This window comes from Cuculus canorus, chromosome 10 (assembly GCF_017976375.1).
Source record: "Cuculus canorus isolate bCucCan1 chromosome 10, bCucCan1.pri, whole genome shotgun sequence".
Lineage (NCBI taxonomy): Eukaryota > Metazoa > Chordata > Aves > Cuculiformes > Cuculidae > Cuculus > Cuculus canorus.
In genome coordinates this window covers 19,134,106-19,161,632 of record NC_071410.1, presented here as the reverse complement: position 1 = coordinate 19,161,632, position 27,527 = coordinate 19,134,106, and the positions used below count along the sequence as shown (strand labels likewise).

The 27,527-nt window shown below is 42.2% G+C and overlaps 1 protein-coding gene across 5 annotated transcripts in view; it reads right to left on the bottom strand.

The window, feature by feature from the left end:
* ACSL4 (acyl-CoA synthetase long chain family member 4) overlaps positions 1-13,501 on the bottom strand; it is a 41,397-nt gene extending 27,896 nt beyond the window's left edge. The window contains exons 1-2 of one of the 5 annotated variants that reach the window (XM_054075420.1): positions 13,392-13,501; positions 11,403-11,487 (exon numbers count right to left, since the gene is read on the bottom strand). The gene's annotated coding sequence lies outside the window, so the exon portion shown is untranslated. Of the gene's footprint in view, positions 1-4,701; positions 4,810-11,402; positions 11,488-13,391 lie in introns of those variants that run through there. The other 4 variants (XM_054075422.1, XM_054075421.1, XM_009559848.2 and 1 more) reach the window with 4 other exon arrangements.
* Between the last annotated feature and the right edge of the window lie 14,026 nt (positions 13,502-27,527).

Here is a 27,527-nt window from a genome sequence, read left to right as displayed (position 1 = left end):
GTCTCGATAGACAGATGACTGGATGTGCACTTAAAAAATACAAGTTTAAACAAACTGTTCCCACCCATGGTCACTGGAGATGACAGCCCCTGAGATTTCAAGCATGAGTCATCTCTATTTTTCATTTTCATTGTGTAACTAGTTAAGCTGCAGAGGAAATGGTTTGAGAGTCAATGAAAACTAGGAGCATTAGGAGCAAGCATATTTTAACCTATTGCACGGTTGTAGGACCTTCCAGTGAAGAAGTGATCATACTTTTAGTATGTTTAAGGAACCAAATTTTATCGTGGTCTCAAAATTTTAGCACAGTCTATTGCTTGGTTCCTGGTGAATCTACCCCATCACCTTCTAGACAAACATACCTAGATTAACCTCTAGATCAACCTCTAGATAGAAGAGCAATGAAGCTGGTGAGGGGGCTGGAGAACAAGTCTTACGAGGAGCGGCTGAGAGAGCTGGAGTTGTTTAGCCTGGAGAAGAGGAGGCTGAGGGGTGACCTTATTACTCTCTACAACTACCTGAAAGGAGGTTGTGGAGAGGAGGGAGCTGGGCTCTTCTCCCAAGTGACAGAGGACAGGACAAGGGGGAATGGCCTGAAGCTCCATCAGGGGAGGTTCAGGTTGGATATCAGAAAAAAATTCTTCACAGTAAGAGTCATTGGGTACTGGAACAGCTGCCCAGGGAGGGGGTCGAGTCGCCTTCCCTGGAGGTGTTTAAGGAACGGGTGGATGAAGTGCTGAGGGACATGGTTTAGGGAGTGTTAGGAATGGTTGGACTCGATGATCCAGTGGGTCCTTTCCAACCTTGTGATTCTGTGATACCCATCACCACATGTGGAATTCCCAGGTAAAGATTTACCTAAGACAGGACTTCACTCGGAACCTTTGCTCACTTCAAACTTTCTGTGAGCGAGCTTGCCTTCCGCTACCTTCATGTGCTTCACGGTAGACTGAGATACCTTAAAGCTACATTTCTTTGAATAACAATATTTAACAACTCAAGTGTTAATTTTTGTAAGGAAGATCTGGAGGTATAGTCTGGCAATGAGCTGTACATGGATAATACAACTTAATTCAACGTATACTGATTTAGTCAGAGAAGCTGGGGATTTTACCTATCAGCAAGGAAGATAACACTGGTGATGGCATTTTCTTTCTACCAGGGAAGGCAATCTTACTGACTTACTGTATTGTAACAGTTCTTTGATTTTATCTGCATTTCAAAACGGAAGCGAGATGATCAAGCAAATTTCAGTACATTTTCCCCCTACAAGGCAAAGTGTACACTCAGGTTTTAGATTTAACAGCACTAATGAGCATTTTGTTTCATTTTCTGTGCAGTGTAACACCACCAGAACAGGAAAACGGTGCAAGTGTGAACTTCACCACCCCTTAGAAGACTTTATCACACTTATTTCAGTCACTAATATGCTCATTGAGGGTGCAGTTTTGGAGGCAGTCAGTGTTTGATGCAAGTCCAAAATATCCAAGTAGCTTTTGCAAAATAGCAGAGGATGTCCAGGACTGGGTCACAACATCATGTGCTCAAATCCCGTGTTGGAAGCAGAGAGCACAGTGCAAGCCAGCTCCAGCCGAGGAGCTGGTAACCATCTCAGAACATCCTCGTCCCTGCGCTCTGTCCTGCCCCTCGGCCAAACCTCCCAGTGCAGGACAGCTGTGCGCTAGCACAGCCACCAAACTTCCCGGCAGGAATTTGCTCAAGCTCTGCCTGCTCAGAAGACATAAAAAACTATACGTGACTATCTGTAGCAAACCACAATGTTCAAACTCAACGAGCCTGATGGCGTGACTTCATATGTAGGTAACTACATCACCTTTAATAGGAACGAAGCAGGAGTCACAATAACAACTGCAGAAGTAAGAAACTGCTTGTGCAGCACTAGACTAAGCAGGCAGCAAAGAGCTCTTCGACTTAACAAGCTTTGAAGGAAGCAGGAAGAGGGAACTGACGCTGCTGACCATCCTTTCAACTTATTTTTAGATACTTTTTTTCTCTGAGAAAGGGACAGAGTAATCCTCAGTATGACAAAACACAGTCTATGGTTACTAATAAAAAAAAGATATAATTTAATTTGTTAACAAAAGCAGCAATACTCAAAAAGCTAACCATCAAAAAATGTTTCTATTTTTAACTTAAAAATACACAGTCCCCCTCCAAGTCTACCAGTTTCTGGACTGACTATTATAGCCACAGTAGAACAAAGTTCCTTGTTTGAAAGTTTAACTATGGATTATTTAAGTGCCCACTCCCTAGTTATTGTCAATCTTATTGCTTGCTAGGACACTTTTAAAGTCACTTTTTACTTTTAAAACAATTTCAATGTTTCTAGGTGAGTAGGATAAGTTCACTAAAAACCTAGAAGAGAAAAAACAGTGAGGCATCTCCTAGGTTATAAATGTATCTAAACAGACCATGCAATCCAACATTTTCCTGGATTGGTAACGTGAGCTTTGTCAGCTGTTTGTTGTGAATGCCACTGGTACCATTGCAAAACACTACCTGCTACTTGAAAATATGGAATAGGATGGTCATGTACTTTAGGTCAGGGGATACCACAAGAAACTCATTACATTATCATTCTCAAGTGCTGTTTTCAACTAAATTCTATATTTCCAGTGCCTTCAGTTTTTTGAACAACTTAACACACTGCCAAACACCGCCTGACAAAAAGCTTTAGAACTTACTCTTGGTTAAAACCAGCACTATGACTGCTTTTAATAGCTTCAGCAACCCTTTATTCAAAGCCCACCTTTCTTAAAGATAAATCTGCTTAATTCTATCTAAGTTACTGAAAGATTTTTCATTTTCAGCCTTTTAAAGAAAGGTAAACTTATAGACTAAGAGGTAATATGTAACAAATGTATTAAAATAGTTTTGTCTGTCTGAGGAACACCAATGAATTATAGAGAAACGGTCAACAGAAACTTTATCCACTATGGCTTCTTAGAGAATAAGATTACACACACCCCCCTTCACATTTGCATCCAGCGCCTGGGCACAGGCCACAACTCAGGTAGGAGGAAAACAAGTGTTAAAACAGTTGGTGTAGTGCTAAAGTCTCGTATTTTAGGTATAAAGCAGCATATACACAAGCTACATTTGCGTCTTATTTTCACACATATATTCCAGAAATTATGATCCAACCACAGTGAAAGCAACCTGCACACTCGGGTGTCACAGCGAAGACTCCCCCGCAGCCCTCCTCCTCCTTCCAACAACCTTTCTGCCTCTGCTGACTGCCACCTCTTGCTCCTTTTCCTCCCCCCTGCAGCTCACACCGATTTGGTCCAGGTTCAATTGTTTTCCAAACAACTAAGTTTTTAAGTGAGTACAGGTGATGCCTGAATAACAGCAGTACTTTTACACTGGGGAATGGTGGGAGGGAGGCCACAAGGCAGGTCACAATCTGATCTTTTTCATTAGGTAATGTGATCTGGAAAGAGTCATACGCTTATTTCTGACTGCTCTGTGTACGCGATTATTGTTCATCAAACCACCTTTGAGCATTCAGATAACCTGAACTCAGCTCAAGGCCAGAACAAGTTCTTATTTTCAGTTACGTTAGACTCAAACTGCCAGACTGTTTAGCGTGCTCTCTTTTTCTGTTGAGTTTTATGGAACTGTAAGGTACACTGCATAGATATTTTTATTTAAAGGTATTCAAGAAAAACACACCTGAAAGTGCTTCAGTGAATTACTGAATTATTTATACAGCTTCTCTCATATGAACTTGAACAGCAAAGACAGTGTATAATCCACAGACGAGCCAGACTGAGTACTGAGAATCCTAGAAAGGCAAAAAATAACCTACTGATACAAGCAGGATGCTCTCCATGGTTTTCCAAGGCATCACCTTGCTCTGAACTCTGCTCCAACTCCCACTTTCTCACCCTGCTTTTTACCAAAGAACAGCAAGCTTAGTTTCACATTCCAGTTGTTCCTCTTCCCTGTGGCGATACATTTCATAATGAAAGCACTTTTGACCAAGTCGTTTGAACAGAGAAGCTCATAAAAATGCAAAACTATTTGCATGCTTATGAAATAAACAGAGAATCCATTTTCATTATGAAAATTAAACATATCTGTCTAACAAAGGCACACATCAATTCAAGGCTATCTTAAATCTTGTGTTGAAGCATACTGTGTAAATAGTATGAATCAACTGTACATACAGCTGTCTTCATGGAAAGCAATGTACAAAAGGACAAATTAATGGCCACTACAGGCAGACAGAAGCTACACCATCCTCAGCTCCTTCTTCTGCATCTGCTGCAAAGAGACCATAAGCACCACGAACCAGGATCTCTCGCTGCTTTTTCATTTTTCCTTTCTACTGCTGCATCACTTTGCTGTTATTTGACACTACCACAAGCTGCAGATTTACTGTCTCAACTCTTCTATGTATCATTCAGAGTTATGGGAAGTATTATTATAAAACCACACTTTACCTACATAGTATTGTTATTCTTTTAGTACATTTTCATTGTGGAAAAAAAAAAACAACACAAGATAAAAACCAGCAGTGCCCCCCTAGGAACAGAGAAGAGATTAGAGAGGTTAGTACATAAAGCAAATGTTAAGATATAACACAACTTCAGCTAATGACTTTATTGAATTAATATAAATGTGACCTCAGCATAAAGGAAACTCAAACAGAGAAGTAAAACCAGTGCAACATGCCTGCTGGTTCTCAACCAGGGTCTTCAAGTTTAGGTTTCTGGCAGCTTTCTCAATGCAAGTCTGGACTGCGGTGATCCCACGCTGACTGTTCCCTTGGGCTGCAAGTTTTGCAGGCAGATGATTATGCCTAACCTTTAAGTGGAGCCAGCTGTCTGCTCCCTGTTCCGTCACACCAGGACGAGGGAGAGAGCCGTAACCTCGGCTTAGTCCAGCTGACACGGGATTACTTGCATCCTTACCACATAGCTTTGTAAACAAGCAGAAACCCCAGCTACAAGCATAAACCCGAGCTGCTGCTGAAAGCAGGAGCCTCCACCCAGTTTTTGCTGTCCCAGTCTGTCCCTTCCCTTTTGCCGGCAGGCAGGGTGCGGGACTGGTGGCTGCAGCTTTTGCAAGCTTAGAGTTTTCATGGAAGACAGTAGGAGAAGAAAAAGCAACCCAAAGCTCTAGCATGATATCTAACCTGATTTTATCTTTATTGAAAGCCACAAAGCCCAAACTCCATTCCCAAACACTGAACTGTCTTATTTAACTTCTATTACAGATTAATTTCATATATTCCAAAATACTTTAATATGCATAACTTGTCATTTATTGAAGGTCAGGAGTTTGTAATCTTCCTAATCCAAAGTGGCTGTACGGTACAGGAAACAGCAGCTGACTTCTAAATTGAATATTTAAACTATGAAACCAATGCCCCTTTCATCAGTTTTTGTGGCATTGCTTCGAGCCAACATTCAGCGTGCAGCCATCCTCAGTTTCCAGCTCCTCAAATCCAACTGGAATATTTGCAGTAGTGACATTTCACAGGCTGCTCAACCCCTCTAGCTTCCACAACAAAACATTTGTTGAGAATGACTCACTGCGTATTTAACTTATCATGTACTTTAGGTAAACTGCACATAATAAGATCTTTTCAATAAATTACTGCAAATACGACGACTAGAGAGGAAGCAACGAAGTATTACACCTGACAGATTGCTTAGGCAAGGTGAAGTGTTTCAGTATATCTGACCAGTTACATCAATTTGCTATTGTTTTTTTTCAGCAAGGAACTTGCATCCTCTTATCAGCACGTATCACAATACAGGTCTGCTCGTTATCTGACCACCAGCTTCACTCAATCCTACAAACTCCAGCAGACACTGACGGCAGCGCTCGTTTAAATGCTGAAAGACTCATTCTGCTGGATGCGCCCCTGCCATAAATAGGTGCAGAATTGTGAACTGCAACACTGTGTGAAGTTAGAGCAAAGGTTTCTGTAGTACCTGGCTCCTCTGTAGCCTAACCTGGGTGAGAAACCCAACAGTGCAGAGCACTAAGTCAATACTCTTGATTTGCAGTCTAATAGTTCTCTAAACACAACTTTCTCCGTAAACTTTTTGGTTCAAGTTGTACAGGTAGCTCCTAGCGTACAGACCGACAGCCAGACGAGCAATCATTACATGAACACAAGAATAAATTCTTTTTATTTTGGGAAAGCTCTTATTTTAGCAAATTCTACATATAGCTTCATGTCTACATATACAAACACACGAAGCTTGCTAATGACCCAAGGACGTTGGACATGGAAGAGGCAACCCAGGTGGCTCAGTTTCCAGCAGCACAGCTCACCTTTAGCTTTCTCTTTAAGAGGCCAGCGAGAGGCTGACTTTAGTTTCAGGCTTATCAGTACATGCTGCCCTGAACCAAGGAGCGTGGTTCATAAGTTAGAGCAGATTGGCTACTGTAAGAAATTCGAGGACAAGAATCAAGAGGTATGTCTAATTGATGCTGTGGAGGGTAGAGATGTGATAGAGTGAAGAACAGGGAAAGCTATTGGCTATATCAGTACAGCAGCCTGTAAACACATTTGTGCAACTGAGGGACAGTATGAAAAACTCCCTTGAAGTAGCAGACTTAAAGGAAAACCAAACACAGGTGTTCAGTCTGTTCGGTAATGCATAACATGGGTTTTCTCACATAAAAGAAGTGCCTTGGGGCACACCTGTGCTCTGCAGAAACCAGTTATTTGGTTTGTATTTCTTTTCCAAGAACCTGAATTGGGAAATACAAACCAAACGTTCTTATAGCAACTACCGACACTGAACAGAATTTCTCTTCACTGTATCACATACTTAATATTATAATTTATTCAGTTCCTCTACTGCTATGAGCAGGATTTGTGCAAACAAGGCCCTTAAAAAGGCCCAGGGGTCACTCACTGAGGAGGACAGTTATTGAATTATTTTATGAGCTACTCTCCATTTCCACCAATGGAGCTGAGGAGAAGGCATACAAGGGCTTAAGCCGAAAGAAGGGAGATTTAGATGAGATCTTAGGATGAAATGTTTTCCTGTGAGGGTGAGGAGGCCCTGGCTCAGGTTGCCCAAAGCAGTTGTGGCTGCCCCATCCCTGGAGGTGTCCAAGGCCAGGTTGGATGGGGCTTAGAGCAACCTGGTCTACTGGAAGGTGACTCTGCCCATGGCAGGGAGTTGGAACTCGATAGGTTTAAAGGTCCCTTCCAAGCCAAACCGTTCTATGATTCTCTGTGACAGTTCTTTAAGTGCAAAAGGTCCAGTGGACAGAAGCATGGCTAAAAATCAACTATTTGGGAATAGGAGGAAGTATGTTAGCAGCACATGCATGCTTGACATTTGTTTTGAGTTCTGTTGCTTAAAGGTCAAAAACATCAGCATGGAAACAAAGGTGTTTCGGCGTGCTCAGTCCCCGATAACCCCAGCCGCAGCAGCCGAGATGTGAGACTGGCGCACGCACGGGCGCTATTGCTCACGCAGGGTCGAGCCTTGCACACACTGTGTGCCACGCAACAACAATATTGAGTAGGAATCTCAGCTAGAGGGACTATTACCACTCAAGCCACTTCTCTGAAGTTGCACAGCAAACACAAACAAGCAGTTTTATAAACCAGCCATGTAACTGCAGTAACGCTAGCTGAAAACTGAATAGCTGCACGTACAGAGGAAAACCTTAGTTCAAATGTGGTCCAAAATGCACACTCTGTGTCTTCCACGTGTAGAAGAGTGGTTTAGAAAAAAAAGCAATAACCTTCCTCTCACGTCATTTGAATCTACTGTCATATCTCCCTGTATGCAAGTGACATTCATCAACTGTTATTTCAATTTAAAATGCTGCACAGTTAGGTACAGCACTTAACTAAGATGAACAAGGATCAGAGTACACTGTACTAATTATTTTCACTTTAAAATGTGTTGCACAGTATAGTAAAATAGCAAAAAAAAAAATCCCAAGTCTGCTGTATAGATCTAACAAGTAATTTTGCAAAAGGTAACTATTTGCTATCAAGAAAAATTTTGTACTTGTTTGCCATTCTTATAGTGGAACAAAAGCACAATGAGGTAGGCTAAACATGTCATTAACTGATAGTTTTAAAAGAAATTACACATTTATTACATATTTAAACAATTCTTTAAATAAATTCTCTAAACACAAGCATTTCTGTAACTGTCTCGGTATGACTCACATACAATCTTATTTTCTAGAGTAAGGAGAAGTAAAACACAATATAACTTCAGAGTTATTAAAATAATAGAAGTCTCTTTAATTAGCCAAATTTTTTAGAGTCCAACTGCTGGAATGTAATGTGCTATTTTAAGTCTGTCCTTGTCATGTCAACTTGTTTCTAATTTCACAGGCTTTCAAGCATACCTAGATTTTCTTTTAATTGATATACAGATTAATATTCTAACTGCTATTATACACCTATACTATAAACACTTCTGATTACCATTTTCCCTGAACAAAAACAAAAGCTATGAGCAAAAATCATGAGGTACTGCAGGTCATCACACAGTTTAACACAAAACAGATGTGGATACAGGTACTGTGCTCTGGTTGTTGATACTTAACAGCTGCTATTGACACACCAATGAGTTTGTAATAAGAATTAAAAAAGACATATAAATCCATTGGCTAATAGGCAAGTTCCACGTATGGTTTTTAGAAAAAGATGCTCAGTTGATGAAGCAGTAACATACTCTAGGGAATCAATACACCAGTACACACAGAATGAAATCCTGGTTCATTAGTTTTGTCCTCACTAAACAACAGTATAACACACGTAAGAGTCTCGGATTTAAAGTGATAACCAAGGATCCACCTCAGATCACTTTAAATCCAGGACTCTTAAATCTGTGATAATTAGTGGATCACTTTATCTCTACCTTGGAGATAAAGATATCTCACCTTGAAGCCTAGTGAACTCCTAGCTGCACAATATCCATCATTTTGGCATTAACTACACTACAAAAAACATGCAAAATTTAAATACGGAGGGGTGGGGGGAGAGAAAACTCAGTACTCAGTATTCAGGATTCCTTACAGAACACTTTATTAAAGTGAAAAGTGCTCTTTGATTTCAATGGGAAGTCCAAGTGCTTAGCTCTATCTGAAGCAAAGAAAGGAGGAGACAATTCATCATATCCTTCACGTTACACAGCTATTAATCCAAAAGCAAAGTAAATAAAATGTATGCTGATTTTTTTATGAGATAGCATTAACTCCAACCTCACTTCCATCTTAAACAACTCAAACACAAACTCTAAAAATTATCCATCATACAACTTGGCATTCTAGCAACGCGTTGGCCAGAGGAAAACATTTCCCACCCCTCCCATCTCATACCCATAATCACCTTTCCTTACTTGTTCTGCTCCTCCACTTCCCAAGACTGCCTGTGCTATTTATTTCCTTACTGAAAACTGGTTCAATGTGCCGAGTTTTCTACTATATTTGGGATAGCCCTAAAATGTAAAAGAACTCTCCAGCCACTTGTACCAAGATGCCTTTGCTCATGCACACTCCTCATATCTGACCTTTGCAGAAGGTCAAGTTCGAGCACCAAGTTTAGTTTTGACTCAAAACCACCATGAGCTGTAGCAGCACAGGCCAGAAGTAGCAAAATAGCCTGAACAGTGGAACGGGCTGCTATCTAGGGCAACAGCAGCATCAGGAATTTCCACCCCCGCCACTCATTCCTAACCTCTGTATCATTCACTCGGTCAGGTAAATAATGTTATGTGCATCTGGCACATGATTAAAGCTACAGCTTGATTACAAATACACCAGATACGAAACATTAGGAAGGAGCGGATAGTCCTAAGAAGAAGTGGGGCAGGGAAAGGAGATTTGCTACAGTTTATTTAAGTTCTGTCCAATTATTTCTGCTGCTCTCGGCTGAGCGGCTCAGTGTGGATCATGCTAGGTATCTACTGCAGAAAAGAAAACTGAAACCACATCTCCTCTTCAGGCAGCTGGCCAGCAGTCTCCTCTCTGCAAGCCTTATTCCACGCAGCAACTTTTAGTTCACGGCCGTATAAAATGAGGGAAGACTCCTTGCAGTTCCAGAATACCTGGAATTAAGGCAAGGTTCTCCCCATCCACCACACGGACCGCAAGCTGCAATCTGAGAGAAAGGGCCTTAGGGCTGGCAAGCTTCATGGCCACCACAGATCATTACAGGAACCTGTCACACTCCTTTCCAGTGGGTGTTTTACTCCCAGCATGATACAAGTTACTCTGCGAGTGAGTGGCCACAGGAGAAATAACTAGTGCGGCGTTCAGCTTTCATTTCCATGTGCCTGTCTACCGAGTTCAACGTTTTGAGGATCTTAGATCATGGCCAATCCCAATTTCCCTCCCCCATCCCCAACCAAAGCAACAAGAAAGCAAAAAAGAAGCAATACCAAAAGTATTAATAATTCCTATCCACTGTAAAGCATAGCTCTAGAAGCAGAGAAGAAATACTCTCCCAAGATTTCCCTCAGGCCCTTCCGTCCAGCTAGCCTATTCCACTCAGCACCTTCCATATGGGAAGGTGACGGCATGATCCCACTTAAAGGGAGAGGGGACAAGAACTTTGAAATGAAAATGAACCCCAAAGCAGTCACTCTCCAGCTGCTGTAGAGTGCAGGAACAGTAAACAGCTTGGCCAGCTGTTGAGATCTGCCTTCTACAAAACAAGTGGAAGACAAATAATGATCCAATATACGGACAATTAGAACAAAACTGTAAATTTTGTTTCTTGGGAAATCACTTCCCTCCTTGCATGAAACCTCACTCTCTCCTGAGAAAACATTCTGAAGCACCGTTACCACAGGCTTAGTTGCATATACAATGAAGTTTTGAGGTTTCCCTTAATAATTAACTACAACTCTTTTTCAGCTTAAGTAATTCCGTATTAAGAACAGTTTTCTTATAAGCAAACACTCATTCATCTCGTTAACTACCTAACTCTACTAACCATTAACCTCAATGGATTTTGCATGTTTAGTTGGCTCAGGCTACTGTTTGATATTTCATTTGGGCATTAACTTCACTTAAAACAGCGCAACAGGCTGCATCTGTTTTACTAGATACATATCTTAATAGCATGTGGAATATATCTGTACCTAATGCCTTGCCTTAGAGATTTGTTCAAGAGTGGTTTCCCTAGTTTTATAAAAAGGCTGAAGCATAATCCTTGTGTCAGAAGGAGGTGCCATCCGCTGAGCACCTGAGTTAATTTATTATGCTGAAAATTTATAGCTGCTGTTAAAGTGTAGAGTGTTTGATCAGCAGACAATCGGCAACACTGTCACTTGTTTGCACTCTGTAAGTTAGATGGTGTTAAAGGCAATACACGAGTAACCCTTGCGTGACATGCAAACACCCAAGTAATGAATGCATCGCAAAAACCTTACCAGAGTGGGGTTCTTGGGGCAGGAAGCGGTCTTGTCCGTTTCGTGTTTACACAGCTCTGTAGTTTCAGGTAACAATGAAGGGGAACTCACAAACACAAAGGAAAGCGAGGTTAGCCAAAAATCCATTAAATACTTTCTAAAATGACTTCTATGTGGAAATATTTAAGGCTCCTGTAGAACTGTATTAAAACACAAACTTTGTATGGATGCATGAAGAGTAAAAAGTAAACCAAGCAATCTTTCTGAAGCCTTGGAGCATTGCTAATTCTGTCTAATTTGGGAGCAAAGACTGGTTTGGGGATTTATTTGTTCAAAAGGCAAGATTTCCACATCTTAGGGGGAAAAAAAAATCCATATCTCTAATCATTGCAGTTAGCCTAAGATGATAAATCCCAAAGATTCAAAAAGCATAACTTAATTAAAAAGGAAAAAAAAAAATCATATGTTTCCAATTCTTATTTGTAGCTTTATTTGCTGATTTTTGCACTTCAAACTGGCAAGGCTATAAATGCAGGTTTGCCTGTAGCAGTAAATGATGAAGCGTGTTGTATTTGTATTTTTATGCCACAATACAGAATCATAGAACAGTTTGGGTTAGAAGGGACCTTAAAGATCATCTAGATCCAACCTCCCTGCCATGAGAAGGGATTTCCCACTAGATCAGGATGCCCAACAACAGCTCAGGATGAAAAGAGCAACCAAGTAAGGACAGGTACTATCTTTATCCTGACAATTTTTACATCCACCAAGGACCACAGCTGTCCATTTACTTTATATGAAACAGTCCTTAATTTGCACCAAACTTCTCTGAAACCTCCACCTGTATTCAGCATTGTCACTGGAAAAAAAACAATCAAATATGAAACAATTACATTAGGAAAAAAGGGGTTATATTGCAAAACAGCTCAGAAGTGGCTGTAATTATCCCGTTCAAGTATCAGGTGCCACAGCAGCACTCGACAAGGGAGGTCGAGCATCCCTGCTCCTCCTGGATTTGCAAATGAGCTTCAAAAAATGCACAAAGCAAAGCTTATGGCAGAGGAACAGGACAAGAAGAACATTCAACCAGTTTCTTGCTTTACTTTAAGGGGCGCTCTTATGATGCAAAATAGAAACATATACCCCAAAATAGAAAAACATGCCCTGTGCGTAGAGCTGAGCAATGAATCACGCTTTCCTAGGTCTGTGCGTGTGCTACATCAGCATCAGACCATATCCTGAGCCCAGCCTCCTTCTCTGCACCGAGCGGGGGGGCGGGGGGCTCCGGGGAGGGGGAGGAGACACTCCCGAGGTACCGGGAGAGCCCGGAGGAGCAGGTGCTCCAGGGGGTGGGAGATACGGAAAGGATGCTCTAGGAGGAAGAGGGGGGGCACGGAAAGGATGCTCTAGGAGGAAGAGGGGGGGCACGGAAAGGATGCTCTAGGAGGAAGAGGGGGGGCACGGAAAGGATGCTCTAGGAGGAAGAGGGGGGCACGGAAAGGATGCTCTAGGAGGAAGAGGGGGGCACGGAAAGGATGCTCTAGGAGGAAGAGGGGGGCACGGAAAGGATGCTCTAGGAGGAAGAGGGGAGGCACGGAAAGGATGCTCTAGGAGGAAGAGGGGAGGCACGGAAAGGATGCTCTAGGAGGCACCAAGCGATGCTCCAGGGGGCGGCGGGGTGGGGGGCACGGAAAGGGAAAGGATGCTCAGGGGGCTGAGGGACGGGGACACCACACACAAACGGAAAGGATGCTCCGGGAGACGGGGAGGACGACAACATGGAAAGGATGCTCCGGGGTGAGGAGGGGGGACGCGGAAATGATGCTCCGGGATGTACCGAGCGGTGCTCCAGGAGGCAGGGATGGAGAGCGATGCTCCGGGAGGCGGTACCGCGGGGAGCGGAGCCTCCATCCAGCCCGTGCTCCCGCTCGGTACCGGGTGGCCGAGCTCCCGGGAGGGACCCGCCGCCCCCATTCGCTCCCCCCCGGGGTCTCCCCGCCGCGCACTCACCTCTCCCGCCCGGCGCGGAGCGCGATCCGCGGCGCCACGGGCTGCTAAAATGGCTGAGGGCGAGGGGGGGCGGGGGCGGAGCGAGCCCCGCGCGGCCCGAGCAGCGGCCAATCCGCCCGCCCGCAGCCGTGACGAGAGCGGGGCGGCACCGGGCGGCGGGGAGGGACCGCGGGGGTGACGGGGACTGGGGGGGCCGGGGGGGTGCGGGGACCGGCAGAGAGGCGGGGGGGGCGCAGGGCAGGCGGGGATGCGGGGGGGGGAACGGGCGGAGGGCGGGGAGCGATGCAGGTGGAGCAGAGGGACAGGCGGGGCTGCAGAAACGGGCTGAGGGCATGGAGTGATGCTGGTGGAGCACAGGGATGGGCAGGGCTGGAGGTACAGGGACGGGCAGGGCTGGAGAAACAGGTTGAGGGCATGGAGTGATGCTGATGGAGCACAGGGACCGGCATGGCTGAGGACACAGGGACGGGCAGGGATGCAGAAACAGGGTGGCTGAGGCCATGGAGTGATGCTGATGGACCACGGGGATGGTCAGGGCTGGAGAAATGGGCTTAGGATATGGAGCGATGCTGATGGAGCACAGGGATGGCCATGGATGCAGAGATGGGCTGAGGGTGTGGAGTGATGCTGATGGAGCGATGCTGATGGAGCACAGGGATGGGCAGGACTGGAGAAGCTGTCTGAGGGCGTGGAGTGATGCTGATGGAGCACAGAGACAGGCAGGGCTGGGGGGTACATGGATGGGCAGGGCTGGAGAAACAGGTTGAGCACATGGAGTGATGCTGATGGAGCACAGGGATGGGAAGGGATGCAGGAACAGGGACAGTCAAGGCTGGAGAAACAGGCTGAGGGCAGGGAGTGATGCAGATGGAGCACAGGGATAGGCAGGGATGCAGAAGTGGGCTAAGGGCATGGAGTGATGGTGGTGGAGCAGAGGGACAGGCAGGGCTGAGGGTACATGGATGGACAAGGCAGGGGGGCACATAGACAGGACTGGGGGCATAGGGACAGTCAGGGCTGGAGAAACAGGTTGAGGGCATGGAGCGATGCTGATGGAGCACAGGGATGGGCAGGGCTCAGGGCACAGGGGCAGTCAGGTCGAGGGGCCGTGGGATGGGCAGGGCAGGGGGCACAGGGATGGTCAGGTGAGGGGTACAGGGACAGACAGGGCTGGGGGCACAGGGACAGTGAGGGGCACAGGCAGGGCGGAAGGAATGGTCTGAGGCTATGGTGTGATGCTGATGTAGCGCGTGGGCAGACAGGGCTGGGGGCATATGGATGGTCAGGGCTGGGGCCACGAATCCCAATTGTTCGGACAGGACTGGGCAGCATGGCTGGTCACTCAGTTTTGCTTACTGATGGTTTGGAGACCCCCGGGCTGGGTCAGAAGCCTGCATGGTCTTCACTTGGAACAGGAGAAAGGAGTTTCGTCAGCAGCACTGATGAGAGCGACTGGGATTACTCACAGCGCGGTTCAAAAAGCCAGAGGCCACAAATATCCCTGTGATTCACCCAAGAGCTTGCCAGATGGTTTTCCATGTTTTGGAGGCTGAGACTTCCTCAGAAGAGACTGAGCGCAAAATATCTAACTTTGGGCAAAACACACAGCCACTTCTTAACAACACATAAAAGCAGAGGAAGCGTTTCATACTCTATCAATGCGGAGCAGAAGTCCAGCACAATCCTCCCCCACCCCATATGGAGCGGGACAGAGCGTGAAAAAAACAAAATTACCAAACAAGCGACAGCTATAATGGGTAACAAGAGCTTGCTCCTATGAAAGACAACGCTTTGTAGGAGGCTAAATTTTTTTGGCAACAACTGCGTATGCAATCTGGATGTTATTTTTAATAGTTCTCATTCTTAGAGAGGCAAAAAGCACATCACTTCCTTGGATGGAGGCTGAACTGAATCATTGCATGATTTTTCCTTTGCTTGGGCTGTATGAATTTTAGGGCAGTCCATTACTACTCTCACTTTGTTCTAATTCAAACCCCATTGCCTTGCTTGATGTCAGGTCATCCCTAATGAGAGGGCCTGGATTGTGCAAGATGCCCAAAGGCACATCTGTTTTCTGCAGACTAAGTTTTTTTCCGATCTACCCCCCTTTTATTTAGGAAAGGTTAGGCACACAAACATCCTACAATTTCTTTTCCAGCTAAAACACTGATACATTAGCCATTTTCTAAATCTTTCTCATAAACAGTAAGTGGGTAAAATAACATATTTGTAATTTGTTCCAACTGTTTTATACTTCGTGTAGTCTTAAGTTTTCAATTAACTGAGCTTGGATTTAATGTGAGGCGTCCTGCTACTGGATAAGGAAGTATGTCTTGTGCATAAACCAGCTGGAGAGCACTGGAATGGCCACAGTGAGTCAGGACAGCGACCGAGTTAGCACAGTATGTTGTTCCCAATGGTGGCCGGTCATCTCCTGGAAAGAGAGCAAATTTTGCAGCTCAGAAGGAAATACTGTCTGTTTCTGCTCTCAATAGACCAATTAATGGAAGAAATATCCAATTCTTTTCTTAATCCATATAAACTTCTGGTATCTACAGCTTGATGTACTTCCACAGTTTACCTTCATGCTGCATGAAAATCACTTCTATATGCTTTGAGCCTTCTATCTGCTATTGTCCCTTTACTTTTGCATTAATTAATCATGAATCACCATTTTCTCTTAACTGTCTCCATGCCATTCCTTGTTTTATAGATTTGTATCACAGACTCCTTACACTACCACCTCATTCATCTCTCTTCTAGGCCAAGAAGTCTGATGTTTTCCATGTGCAGTTTCATTGTACCTCCAACAAATTTAAGTTGGAGCTTCCATCTCTCTGCCTCAGACCCTGCCTCAGACCACACGTTCTTGCTCCTGCAGGGATTTCAAGTGTTCCATGTTGTGCACTTTTGCTGATTGCAACTCTCCCCTCACCTCTACCTGTATGCCCACCCTATTGGAGACCTCACCAAGACATGGGACTTTCTTATCAACCCCTTCTTGGCCCTGGACAAGATGGCCTTGTGTGCCACAGGAGGAAGCTCAGTGGTGAATCCTGGCACCTGCAGGGCTTGTCCACTCATGTCTCCAAGCCATTCACCACTGAACGACAACCGTGTTCAGTAGCATTATCGGGGGTTCTCAACAAAACACTTTGTTGGTGTCAGAAGGATGAATATCTTAAGTCAAATTAATGATATCAGTAAAGTTGGGAACAGATTCTGGTTAATTACAATCTAAGGAAAGAATATAACCTGTCAGGTTATGCTTACAATAATGAGTCCTAAAATTAAACTTACTGCAGAAAAAGTACCCAAGTGAAGAGTCAAATGTATGTTGCTCTGTGGAGGCTTTGGAAACAGCACTATTGACAACCTTTCCTGTAGCTTCAGGTATGGAAATGCGTAACTAAATTTACTGATGTAGCAGTTGCTCTTTTTTTTTTTTCCATTAAGAAATAGTTATGTTTAAACTAATCCTTTGAAAGCTTTCAAACATTCTTATTTGAAAGCAAGGCAGAAACAGATTTATTTGCTCTCTACAAATAAAGGCATGGTTAACAAGCAATACCCTCAGGATAAGTAGAATACTTCCAAAGGGTTCAAAACAGAAAAGCAAACCTATTGTGGGGAAGCTTACATTCACTACAAGAGCTTAAAAACACCTTCGCAAAATTTTAGGAGTCCACAAACAAAAATTAAAACTGTATTTGAGTAACAGTATTTCACACTGTCTTTAAAATCAAATCAACTGAAAGGATTCTTGTTTTCTCTCGTGTTGCAACTGCTTTGTGTCTTTCATAGAATCATGGGATAGTTTGTGTTGGAAGGGACCATAAAACCCATCCAGTCCCAACCCCATGCCATGGGCAGGGACACCTCCCAGTGGGATCAGGTTGCTCAAAGCCCCATCCAACATGGCCTTGGACACCACCAGGGATGGGGCAGCCACCTCTGCTCTGGGCAGCCTCGGCCATGGCTTTACCTTCACAGTAAAAAAATTGTTCCTAATGTCTAAGCTAAATCTCCTGTCTTTCAGCTTAAAACCGTTCCCCTTGTCCTGTCCCTGCACTCTCTGATAAAGAACCCCTCCCCAGCTTTCCTGCAGAGCCGCCTTCCAGAGCAGAAAGGGGGCCTAAGGTCTCCTTGGAGACTCCAGCAATGATCTCTGGGGGATGTGGTCAGGAGAATTTCCCCAACAGTGTAATTGTTCTGTACCAACGCTGATTTTCATCCTTCTCATAGAGCTCAAAAATCTAAAGAAAGGTATGTTGAGGACAGCCTAAAGCCAATCTAAGAGGTCTCTGTTTCTCGCCCATGATTCAGGGCAAGTTTGGAAATAGTCAACAGCTTCTCACCTCATTCCTGCTATCAGCAAAGGGATTGCATAATGTTAGCACTTTTAATCTAAGTAGTAAATCAATACTTGGAGCCTTGTGGGTTGTTTATTTATAACAGGAGCAGTGACTGGTGAAATCATCTATTTCTTTGATGCAATCCTGTTTCTTCACAGAGCGTACAGTTAGAATCAAAACAACAGAAAACAAATTTTGTACACAAAGTGCTGTTTTGTATCAAGCACTCTCCAAAAGGGGGGAAAAAAGCTTCCGTTTTGTCTCAGACTGGCAAAATTTTAATGTGTTCCTTTCTTTTTCTTTTTTTTTTTTAAATTTAAATTGCATTTCTGCTACTTCTCAATAAATATAGTAAAAAAAGCTGAAGCACGTTAGACCTCCGCATTAACTCTGTTCATCAGCAGTAACGTGCTTTTGTTCACTCTAGATCTTTTTAAACTGACTTTCAGGTGTTAAAAGAAAACACAACAAAAAAAGCATAGCAGTCAGTCATAGGCATTTGGTGACACAAAGGATGATTGGTCTCTCCAAAGGAGTGTATTTCAATGAGGAATTTCAAGTAGAGTGGAACTGAAGGATGACGTATTGAATATAGGGCAGCATTTTAAGAGAAGGGGCCTACTTCCAAACGTATGAATTGTTTTGTTCTTCGATGCTTTTTGTTCTAGCTAGCTCTGTTACCTTCTTACTTGTATATATGAAACCAGATGGGAAAATTATCTGCAAATCTGTTTATAACAGTTGCCATAAAATAATTAATTCTAAAAACCATATCACATCGAGTAACTGCAGGCAACATGCTGGGCCTTTTGGGGAAGGTAGAGCCAAAGTTTGATGAGTCTTCTGAACTAACAGCCCTTGATCAGTTTTGGCACCCTGATCTACACAGATAGGACATCTCATTCTGAGTCATTGTACAGAACATACAGCAGCTTGCGAGTGCTGAACATATACGTGCATCATATAATTAAATCTTTGGTTGAGAACTTATTCTATGCACGAAACAGAAACATGTATCTGCTTGCAGACATAACATCTGTTTTCCATAGAAACATCATATTCGCTACCTGCTCAGATCTGTGTGGAATTTAGAGCTCCTTTCCAGAGGTAATCATAAAATCATAGAATAGTTTGGGTTGGAAGGGACCATAAAGATCATCCAGTTCCAAGCCCCCTGCCGTGGGCAGGGACATTCCACTGGATCAGGCAGCAAGAGACACAACTTATTGTAGAATCACCCAAACAGCTATTACGCCCCATGACACCTAAATTGGAGCATTTTGGAGGCTGTGATCTACTCAACAGATTCATTAGGCACAGGGCTGCACTAGATATCAATATGTACATCCCAGTAGGCTTCGCGATCCTACAGCTATGATAGCACACATAGTCACACATAGTGTGCTTGGATTTTGATCCTTTCATCCAAGTAGGCATGTCATTATTTAATGATTTTGGGTCAAATCAGCACTCCATAGACAGTACCATTGAGATCAGGAGGCTTGTACACTACGTAAAGACAAAGGAGAATGCAGTTGCAATGTTGTCTTACTGTACAGGTTATGACAACACTGAAAAGCCCTATCAGAAGCAGAGTATTAGCTCTGAAATGGGATGTTGTACGGACATGGAATTCTGGACTGAAGAATGTACGTATTTAAGAAAGGAAAGCAGTGTGGACAGAGATCTAATGATCATTAGATTGCTGTACAAAATAAAAGTACCCAAAAATGATTTTCTGGACTTTAGAGGGAACTTTGGACAGCCTTTATCCAACTAGTTCTCACATTACAAATTATGTTCTAGCGCTGCCTAGAGATGATCAAAACAAAGAAAATAAAATGCTATAGAAATGTAATCTTTTCTTGATTTTTCACAGGATCCAGTCTAAAGGTCACTGCTAGCAATCATAGAATCACCAGGTTTGAAAACACCTCTTGGATCATCAAGTCCAACCATTCCTTATCTGCCACTAAATCATGTCCCTGAGCAATAGCCACAACAGGGCAGGTTTACTATAAAGGACATGTTAGATCAGGATAGATAATGGCTAAAAATATGGCTAAATAATTGTCTTCAGCCTATTCCACAATCTTCTCATCAGAATCTCGAGTCTTACACTTTTCTGTAAGAGAATCATAACATTTTAAACACTATGGTGCCCTTATTTAGTATGAAGCCATTTGGGGAATCCATTAGAGCAGAAACTAAAACGCAGTAAGGACCTCGACCTCAATAGTTTTTCCATCTACATGTACTACGGCAGAAGTTTGTCCTGACAAGAGCAGCAAGGCTAACCTCCTAATTGATACTTTTTCCTCACAATGACTCTTTTATTATTTAGAAACTAGATAGCAAAAAAACTCACTTGTTCCCCCTAACTTTGTTCCAATTTGTCAACAGAAGTCAATTTTTATAAAAATATGATAGTTGATTGCAAACACAAGTCCTATTCCTGTATGCCCGTAGGCTGGCTGCCACTTCAAATGTGTTTCCAAAGAACGTGTAGCAGGCAAGTACAAACACTCTTCTCTGTTGTATTCCCATACAAACTGTTCTCACAGGGAGCAGTTGCACGTGCATGTATTCCCCTGAATTTGTAAAGTGAGATGTAATGTTGGTAAGATTAGAATGACTCAACTTGTTCCTTATCTGTTTGCAGTCATTCCTGTAAGTTTTGGGGGCAAATATGCATCAGTAGATTTGCATGAAGGACAGACATAATCTTGTGCCCAAAACATTTTTAGTGCATGAAGAAATACTTACTCCTTTTAGAATAACTCCCTTCCTATGTAACAATTCAACTATTACACAAAGATTAAATGGTGTGTTTCCTTGCTTTAAGAAATTGAACATCAATAAACAAAAAACCCCTAAGTCGTAGTCCCTAACAGGGTCAGATTGTGAGCTCTTTTCTATACTTATTCATCTAAAAATCACATCTAAGAGGAATTTCTAAGAATTATTTGGTGATAAATTGGCAATTTACTTATTCAAATATTATAAAGTCATGTTACTCTGAACCCTCTTATGCGTTTTTTTCTTTTTAAACAAACCGTAAATGACTATTGGAACATCTGTTTCTATGATTATATATTCCTGTAAAAATTTGGACAAACCGATCCCGCTTTCACCAGACAGACTTTCTTTTTGTTTCAGAGATTGCTGTGCCCAGAAGGTAAAGTTACAGTCACCACACAAAACTCCAGCCTAAGGATAGAAGTACTGTATGTGCTTTAAAGCGAGTAGGTAACCTTGCAGTCTTAATGTTCTACACAACCTGTCTAAATACAGCAAGCTGTCATTCTGCCCTGACACGCTCCAGCAGTTCTGCTTCAGCTTGTTCCTGAACTTGTAAGGGAGTTCTTAGAGAACAGTCTTGCAGCTTCCGTCCTTTCCGTCATTCTTCACGAGATGGAGTACCTATTTAGAATCTCAGAAAGAAACCCAACTTGCCACAACATCAGGATTTTGCTGGAATTCAAATTATATTATTTTCATACTCTCTTTGCAGCAAAACTTACAGTCATATCTTGTTTTTTTCTACAGGCTGATTGATCACTGCATTGTTTCCCATCAGAATCACCTATATAGCACTGTGGACTATTGAAAAAAACCCCACAAATTCCAGAATAGTCTTTTAAAATGTTAGTTATGGACAGTTTGCAGAAGTGGTACAGACCCCTTCAGCAATTTTGCATATTACACTAAATAGTGTAATAAATGTGTATGATTTTTTTTCTTGATCACCTTTCTTGGACCCTTTGGAAGCCACTCGCAAAACACACTGCGCACACACTTTTATCTCTCCCATCCACAGATGTCGATACAGGCTGTTGCGTACATGGACAAAGATGCCAGAGTAACAAGTTCCTACATTCTTAGTACCATTTTTCATTCAAAATGTCAACATTTATTTTGCATAGTAACTTCAGTGTCAAAATATTTGGGTCTAAATTGATCCATTTCCATTTATAAACATTCGTGGTACACAAAATATCTGTCCATAAAAAAACCCACCAGAAATTACATACAAAAATAAGAAGCACACCTTAACACAGTGCTTTTCAGAAAGATATTTGAATCCCTGCCTTAAAAAGTAGAATCATATAATCATAGAATGATTAGGGTTGGAAGGGACCTTAAAGATCATCTAGTTCCAACTGCCCTGCCACGGGCAGGGAAAGTACTTCCCATGTGGTCAAGGATTTGACTCAGCACTCAGATCTGTAGAGTAAAAACACTTTTAATGAAAGGTCAAGGAAAACTTCAATCTTTTGCACCTTGGAGAAGTTACCAACACTGTAACTTCTTTAAGCACATGCACTTGTGAGACTGACTTCTCTTTCACTGTTAAAATAGAAGAGAATTCTACTCACACAATCAGTTTATCATATCAGCAGCTGCTACCTACCGGTACACATTGTTCCTTGGGTTTACAAGTAACGTCATATGGATGCAAAAATATTAATAGAATGTGTCATTTACACAATACTACTAATGACTGGGCTTTCGTTTCTGTCAGCAGTTCTATTACACATTTTTTTTCTGGAATCAATTATCTGTTTTATTCTCCTGACACTATATGTGCAAATTGTTTGCAAAAATAATTGTTGTAGTAGTTGCAGAAGTAGTAAATGCTTGTGACAGAAACCTGGTTCTGAATATTCGCAGGCACTGGAGTTGTGATGGGGAGATAGTCTCTGCTCCTACTGGTCTTGCACTCAGAATTCAAACCTGCCTGAAAGCAGACACCACCACATTATCTGTAACAATATCTGGCTGCGAAGGCCAGCTCAGGTATCTGTGTTACCCACAGCTGACAAATACCACAGCAACCGTTTCTTTTTGTTGGGATGAATAGTATCACTTACAGACCTATTTTCTTAGTGGACAATGATAGTCAAGAAAGATGATGCTTGGGAGAGTTTTTGCTTTAGCCCGTGTTGCCTAGATGATATAACTTCATTAATATACAATTGAAGCATCTTCAAATAAAAGCCTTGTAGCAGTCTAAGAAAATTAGAAGGTAGCGCAAGAATAGGCAGGGTAACAAAAGGTACATTATAGTCACCAGACAAACAGCTTGAGCAAATCCATCTCTTACCAGGCTTTTGAATTTTATTTTCGTTACTTCTTCCAGCTGTATCACTGGGCCTAACAAGAGATGTCACTGCTTTACCTTGCTTATCTCCTGGTTTTCAAGGCTACAAACAGCACTGTTGCTATCTTTTCTTGAAGCATTATTGATCAGTATTTACTGTAACACCTTTCAGGAGTAAAGTCACAAGTAGTGTAAGTCTTATTTCAGGACAATGGAGCACAGCAGTGGAAGCACCTTTGCTCTTCACAGTATCAGTTAGCTCTGCCTGCAGAGGTTGTTCAGCAAGCTCTGAAAATTCCAAGTGCAAAGTGTATAGCAGAGATCTATGTGGTATTTCTCAGAATTAAAGGGTTGTTTAAAACAAAGCAGACATATTTCTGAGCTGTTTTCACACTGGGTTTACGCACGTTACGGTAAGCTCTGAACTACCAAAATACCAGCTACATCTATCTTGGGCTGGTGTAGTAAGTTCATTCCTTCTTACAAGCAAATTTCTCATATTGAAAAGTAAATTCTGTAATTTGGAGACTTACAAAGCACATATGGAACATAATTTCACCCTTTTTGTCTCTGCTGTCTGTCAAAATTTGGTTTATATCTGAACACACTCCCTTGAAGTAATTTACTGCATTACTTTTTGTTTCTAAATCCAGCCTGCAATCTGCTTCTTCCATTGAACTTGACTGCAAACTTCAAGTTCTGTCATAAGGGAACGTGGTTTGTGTCCATGTGCCCCAAAGCAGAGCTGGCTGGCGGGGAGAAGGGGGCAGACTGTCCCCCCAGACATCCCACAAGCTTTGCAATGGGTTTGGTGCAGTTACAAATGTTACAGAAGTCTTAAAACACCTTCAGCAGAAAGTTTATCGAGACAATCAGGAAAGACCAGGATTCAGTAGTCAGATCCAGACCAGGGCTCTTCCTGTGCAGGACAAAAGATGTCTCATTGTCCAATGGCAGAAAACCCTACTTGTTTATACTGACATGGTTCCAGCATCCCTGTGCTTTTTTGTTTGTTTGCATGTTTGCTTTTCAATTAACTCCAGAAAAAGCAGGCGTTAGCTAGAGAATGTGGGGTAAGAGAGAAAAGAAAAGGAACTCCAGCAATGTCCTTTTAGATTAGAAAAGTTCAGATATAAATAAAGGAATGGAACAGGCGTTTTAGGCTCCCATCCCACGGGGATATCAAATTACTGGAGTCTATTTTAAGATATGTTGATGGGAACTATTTTAGAAAACAGCACCTGGAGTATCTGTAAGATACTCCAGACATACATGCAGACAGAGTTTTTAGGTAGTGTGCATGTACGTTGGATAGACTTTGCAACCTAGGTTTATCTTTCCACAGTATAAACCATTTCTGGTGTCATGTTTGACTCCTAAGAAAATTTCACTCAATGGTTTATTCCATTGGACACAAAATCTTTGTGTTGGGCAGCTCGGCTCTCTTTCAAAATTGCCTGCTAATCTAGCCAAGTGGAGGGTTATGCCATAAAATTAAATCATGTAGTTCATATTCCCCTGGAAAACAATATAAAATAAATTAAAGAACAGAGAACTTCCAGATTAAACTTCCTCTTGTCACAGAGTGAAAATCTAAATTCCTTTCAGATTTTGATCCCTGTTATGTTGCCCATTGAGGGCAACATAGAAAAGAAAAGAAAAGAAAAGTGGGCAGCAACAACACCATGCTTTAATGTGCTGTGAGTGTAGTGACTGGCATCTGCGAGTTCCGCCACTAAAATAAACTGCTTATCCTTTCAATTTAGGGGTACTTGTAGCTCAAAGATACTGTAAAAAAAAAGTCAGTAACACTAATAACACAATTTAAAGATGCATAAAGTGATTATTACAATGTGGACTGCTGAGAAGACCTCTCCTGCGCATTTCTGACACAATGGATCAGGTAGCCTTTCTCCTTAGACACTCAGGGAGACAAGTACTCAAATCTCATTATGCCAAGTATAATGTATAAACAAACCAACAGAAACAATGAGATAAATTGGATTGCCAAAATCCTCCCATTGTGTTCCTACTTCTAAGATTCTGAAGGGGTAAATTTGAAGTGTTTTTGATGGCTGCACGTGGAGTGACATTGCTGACACAGCTGAACACTGCAGAACCGCAGGAATTATCTATGCTGTTTTTCAATTTGGTTTTATCTCATTTGATGCGATGGTAATTATGTGCCATTGCAGTACCTGTCTGAATGATGGTAGCATCCACTGCACTACTGAGTTTTGCTTTTCTCTTCATGTTGTCATCCACTCTGTCCATCAAGTTCTGGTGGCAGCCAAACGTTTAACTGGGTGTTGTCTGCAACACCTTGCAATTCCAGGTATCATTGAAGTGCTTCTTAGAATCACCCCATGAAGTACAGAGAACATGGAAATACTGAAGCACATCTGACTTCTGTACCACAATTAGGAAGTCTAAAACTTCAACTTGAACATTTGACATGATGCCGCTGAAGAGTTGAGAATTAAAAGCTACATCCTTATTTGATGTTACGCTAATGTTTACTTCCTTTCCCAGAAAGGGCTGACCACAGGAGAGAAAGCCTACAGACTGAGATATTGCTACACACGGTAAACCATTACTCCTATGAACAGCAGAGCTAATGAAGCTTACAGATTCATTTTAAATAGATTTGATGTCGTAGCTCTTTTTTCTTCCATGGATTTCTTGTTTCATAAGGACTGACCTCTCATTGCATAACTTGCACTCTAATATAAAAGATCAGTCAGCATCATTCAATATTTCCATGATAAACCCGGCAGCCATGTGACTCTGCACATCCAATTCCTCTATACCTGGAATATTGACCCAGCATAAAATTCTTGAAAAGAAAGCAAATTGATCTCAATTTTGAAAGTGGACTCAATTTTGAAAGCACTCTCAGACCTTTAACTAGCTGAAACATATGCAGGTGTTCACAATGTTGTACAGAAGTTACCTGATGATCTTCAGCCCGTGCACACAGTTAAAAGCAATAAAAAGCTTATAAAGGTGGGATACCTTTTCCTCACAGAGATTTATAGTAAGGTCTAGAGTCAGTCCTAGTTATCTGGTGGAAGAACCTTTGTCCAATGCCTCAGGTAGGAATTTCAGATGAGAAATAAAATATAGCACCTGTCTCCTTGATCAAATTTGACTCACAAAATCAGATTTATAACCAATGCTACTGTTTCTTCCTTTCGCCTCATTAATCATTTCAAATGTTAAATACTTTTATACGCCTCTCCGATATGCTACAACAGCACTTGAAAAGCTCATAATACTTGCGGTATAGGGGAAGCACTACAAACAGTAATGACATTTCAATTTCTAAACATCTCATTTTACTGCTGCTACTCAATTAATGGTAAACCTGTCACTTAATTTCCTAGACTTCTATCCAATTTTCTCCTTTTTTTCCTTTTCATGAAGTAAAACGAGCAAATGTACCTCAATGAAATTCCTATTACTTTACACACTATGCACAAAATTTAGGGCCTTTCAGAATTCATCTGCAAATAGACATAATGAAACTTGTGGAAACTATCACACAAAGCAAAAGAACAAGGACAGCTTTCCACAAAAACAAGACTCCATGAGAACTGGATAGGGCACTTGCATTGATTTCAGCAGTATAGGGCTCTACGGGAGGCCAGCAACTTCAATGACTGAAATACCATCAAAATGCTAGAGGATTTGTGATGAACAGGAGGCTTAGGCAGTTCTAAGCCAACCACCCAAGATTTCACTTTAGACTAATTATTGTTTAATGGTGTAAGTTACAGGCAATTCCTCTTAATACTGGATTTAAAAGTTTAAAACAAGAAAGCCACATTCAATATCATGAGAGGTCTACAGTAATAATACCAATTAAGCCTAATAATCTCATAAGTCTGTTGCTCTAAGACATTCCCCTGGGTATTAAGTGATGCTTTAGCCAAATACTGAAATGTGCGATTCAGGCAAACAAATAGTTTGAGCAGAGCAAGATTAAATATCTGCCATTAACCCAAAATAATCATAAATAAATGCTGTGAAGTTTTTATCTAGTGATCAATGTATTTCCAGGAGGATTCCTGCTCTCTTTGGAGACAGAATGAGTGCAAATCCTGGAGGTGATGAGTGGACTTTCTGAGAATCCTGGTTCCAGATATTTCAAAGCAAATTACCCCATTTACAAAGAAGAGGTGAGCCCTCACCCTTTTTTCCCTAACACCCCCCCTTTTAAGGATCAGAGAAGAGAGGAGGGGGGAAAAAGCAGATGGGAATTAAATTTCAGAATCTGTTTGAGCATTTTAAAATCCTCGCTCCTACTCGTTTTAGACTAAAAGGCTTTGAGCAGCCCTATTCAGTGGGAGGTGTCCCTGCCCAAGGCAGGGGTTGGAACTGCATGGGCTTTAAGGTCCCTTCCAACCCAAACCACTCTGTGATTCTTAAATACTTTCGTAGAATCATAGATTATCCAAGGCATTCAGCATCCAAAAACATATTGTGGAAGCTGCTTCCTTCTTCTAATAGGCAGATGTATCGAGGTGTCTACATAGCAGTACTCAAGCAGGATTAATAGTTAGATTTACTGTTTATTTTGATGTTCTATTGACATAACTTGGATTGATGCAGGAAGCTCTATCCCAAACTGCTAGTGAGTTGTTTTGCTGTCATCCTTCACTGATTTTTTTTCTT